Genomic DNA, 4,217 nt, shown 5'->3' on the forward strand with positions numbered 1-4,217 from the left:
ACGCAACTCGTTGCTGCATGTTTTTAAAGTCGTATCTATAAAGTTGGTTGGAAAATTTTTTTAATTAAAAAAAATGAAATTTAAATCAAATTATTAATTTGTTTAAACGAACGACTTATTGCATTTTCTCAAAGTATTCTTTACTAATTAAACATAAACGTTCATTGTGTAAACTGTTACGTAGACGTCCGAGTTCCTCTTTAATGTATATAATTGTAAATATAAATTCATTAACGTAAGTAAATAAATTATACAAAAAACGAATCGAACCAGCCAGGATTCGAATCTGGAATCTTCTGATCCGTAGTCAGACGCGTTATCCGTTGCGCCACTGGCCCGCTTTCTCCCCTTAATTATGACTGTTATACAATTACTCTCGATATATAAATTCTGTTAATGTATAGAACTAAAAGCATACAGTAGACCCCCCTATAACGCTTAGATACGTTCCACGCTAACCGAAAATTACGTTGTAGGAATGATTAAATACATGACCCAATCGCAGCCCGATAGGTGTGAACTTTACGGACTAAGGCTGTTCGAAAGGTTTTCTTCTATAAAATTAACCGATTCTAGACTAATTCCACTCAACATTTCCAAAATACGTATAATTTTTTGGGAATAATCTGTATAAACTATGCTATAAACAAAAAATTGTAGGATTACTTACACCGTTCGACTACGCCGTTGCTTAAAGCTGGTTTTCATCGCGGAACAGCACGCGAAACGACGGCCGCAATTTCTGATAACGAATTTTTGGCGGAAAAATAACTTGACCTTTGGAGACATCATTAATATAAATAATTTTTATGGACGTTGAATAAGAAGTGTTTCTTTCACAAGAAATGTATAAAATTAGTGCTGTATTAGACTTACGGTACCTAATTTACATACTGTGCAGACGATAATAAACTCAACTTACTAGCCTAAAATCTCCGTAGCGTGTTGCCAGGCGGCAGAAAGCATATATATAATTATAATAAAGTTACAATAAATTAAGTTAATATATAATTATATATACAGTACCTAATTTATATATAATTAATATATAATTATATGTACAGTACCTAATTTATATATAATTTATATATAATACTAAACAGACGATAGCAAACTCAATTTAGCCGCTCCGTAGCGTGGCGCAGGGTCGGAGGAAAGTAGTTCGGCTGCTCATCCACTATTGGTCCAGACTCTATCAATCTTGTCGCGAAACGACGTTATAGGAGGTACGTTATACGAAAGTTGCTACAATTTTTTCGCTACGTTATAGGAATTGTCGTTATAGGAACGTACGTTATAGGGGGGTCGACTGTATTCTTCGGTGACAGAGGACATAAGTCAGTAAGATTCGTCCTTAACGCGCCAGAAAATGTATTCGGAAGTGCCCACATTTGCACATTTAAAGCAATTTCCGTATCGATATCGCTTTAAACTCCCGGTAGCGAGTATTACGATCAATAGATGCATTACGTTAGAAAATTTCCTTTTTAGTAGCTACGCGATCACGGTTCTTACTTCAATATGGATAATATATTAATTTATATAGAAAGGAGAGTTACAAATCCGTCATTTTATCGTTTTCGATGCGAAAATACGACTAAAATTAATTTTGATTTATACGAAAACACGTGGAAAAGTAATACTTGTAATCGCAGCCATTACGGAACGAGAAAAACGTTAACTATATTCCAACGAATTGGTCGCCTTAAAATAACTATAAACATTTTTGTAATTATTAAATGAATTTCCTCTTACGACGCCATTTAATATTAATCTAAAATAAATTTGCTTTTTATATTAAATTACTTTATGTTTATCAATTAGATATAACGTGTCTCGCGTTACGTCACGCGACAGGAACGAAAACAATTATCAAAATCCATCCGCAAATAAAAAATTGGACATTTATTTTATATTTTGCATAATTTCATTAACATTTTTAGTTTTCGGTTAATGGCGCTTCCTCGATCTTGTCAAAAGCGACTGGAATTTTTTCCCCATCTTTAAATTTATTATAGCTAATTTATAGATGTCAAATACGAGAAGACGACGATCAAGCTATAATTTATTAAAGATTAGTTTCTTTCTAGTTTGCGAATTAATCATTTTCCTAATTTTTTCCCATCAGACGAGTTTAAGTAAGAACGGGATTTATGGCTGATCGTAATCTCTTGGATTATGCACGACACCTGCAGTACATGCAAGTAGATAGAAGAAAAGAGGATCCTCCATTAATAATTTTCAAAATCGCATTCGTTCATTTTCGGCAAATTTTCAAAATTCTCAAGGAATTAAATAAGATTCTAATGCAAAACATTGTTCGCTTGTTTGTCTACTTTCGTTTTTGAGAATTTTGCAAAAATGATTTTCCCATAGAAAAAAAAAACATTACATCTCTTACCGCAATCTGCCGAAGATCGCGTGCGTAACCAAAGAGGTTACGCACGCGATCTTCGGCAGATGGCGGTAAAAACGCCTTAAACGTTACAGTTTATGTTTTTATCATTAATTTCTTGTTTTAAAAAGGATTTAAAAAATCAAAAACTGGATTAATTAATCGCATTCGACCCGCGTAAATCCGTGCTGAAAGTTTAAACACGCGTCCACTTCGGTGCTTCGCATTCGTTTATGATATGTTAAATGCGAACAGGATCTATTGATACTGTTTATAATATAAACGGTAAAAATGTTCAGCTTTTTTCCTTCCTTTAACCTAAGTTTGTATAATATTAACTTTCTTTTCCTAAATCTACTTTCGCTCCATAAACCCGTATTGTTTGCCAACCGTGTTCATAAAGTTTAGCTGAAAATTATGCCTTATTATCGAACGAAATACGATAAAAACCGGATCGGAACGAAATACCGGATCGGAACGAAATACGATAAAAACCGAATCGGTTTTTATCGTATTTCGTTCCGATTGGCCACCGAAGTGGCCAATCGGTACCGTTCCCCGAACCCTGGTGGCGGAGTTTTTTGTTTTTTGTCCGCTTCCGTAACGCCCGACTTCGGGGAGAATCACCCTTAAAAAGACCTCCCGGATAGCATTATTCCGCATAGACAAATCGCTCGAGTGTTGCTTTGCCGTAAGTTAATAAACAAACGATAAAAACCGATAACTGTATAATCTACTCGCTAATTGTTTAAATTTCGTGTATAGTTTACAGAAATTTGATTTGTTTTGCCGTGAAATTTTAAAAGGTTTATTTAAAACTTCATTAATTGTGTGTGTGATGAAATAATTTATTCAACAAAAATAGAATTTTTATTTTACCGGCCGTTATAGGCCTATACAACGGAGGGAAAGTATGCCGATCGGTCAAAACTCACCCACCAAGAATTTTACATTATTGGATTCGGTGGAACTGGAAACATCGAGAAATGTAAAAATAGTTTAATATTATTTTCAAAAATTTTGCAAAAGTTACGTGCAGCTGTTACTGTGTGGAGGGCTCGATTTTGATCACTCGCTTCAAAGCTTAAGTCCTGCGTTTTGTCGAAAATGTCTGAAATTTTGCACAGAGGTTTGTGTATTACGGGTATTGATGAAAAATCGACAAGTCACTTGTATCTCCAATCGGTCGGACTTAATGAAGATTTTACTCATATTAGCATTTACAGTTTCTTTTCTTTTCTTCTTTTTTTTTTTTTATAAAAGTCCATCTCTACCTTCAAAATTAAGCTTTTTTCCATTTTATAATAATTAATAATGTATAGTTTAACCGGAAAAGCAACGCAAATCGTTGCTGGATGTTTTAATATTGTAAATTTAAAGAAAACAGAAGGAATTCTTTCTTCAGTTTTCTGAAGTAATTTCCTGTAATTCTTTAGATTACTTGAAGCCAACATTGGATTTCCGTCCTGTAGGCACTAAAATGCCTTCTTCTCAGTCCCATAAGTTTGTCCAGAGACACAATGGAGTAACCGACATATCCGTAACGAACCAAACTGAAAAATTCCTGAAATTTGTATCGGATTTCCCAAAGCGGTGGAGTAACCGCCTGTCATTCGGCTGACAAAGCAATATGTTTCGACAGATATAAAGTTAGTATTGCGAGACATCCATATTTGACAGCTGAAAGTCGGATGTATTTTATTTTATTTTAATCTTAACTAAAAGTAAACTAACTTATATTAAAAATAATTATATAAAAATGAATCATAACTCCTTATTAAATGAATATGACATATATTTTGCTTTTGTACACTTTTTATTT

At 33.7% G+C, this 4,217-nt stretch overlaps 1 non-coding gene across 1 annotated transcript; it reads right to left on the reverse strand.

The window, feature by feature from the left end:
• Positions 1-265: 265 nt before the first annotated feature.
• Trnar-acg lies at positions 266-338 on the reverse strand. Its single transcript has one exon. It is a non-coding gene; the product is annotated as a tRNA-Arg (tRNA).
• Positions 339-4,217: the final 3,879 nt, after the last annotated feature.

This window comes from Centruroides sculpturatus, unplaced genomic scaffold (genome assembly GCF_000671375.1).
Source record: "Centruroides sculpturatus isolate CEXI.00-Female unplaced genomic scaffold, Cexi_2.0 scaffold970, whole genome shotgun sequence".
NCBI classification, from domain to species: Eukaryota; Metazoa; Arthropoda; class Arachnida; order Scorpiones; family Buthidae; genus Centruroides; species Centruroides sculpturatus.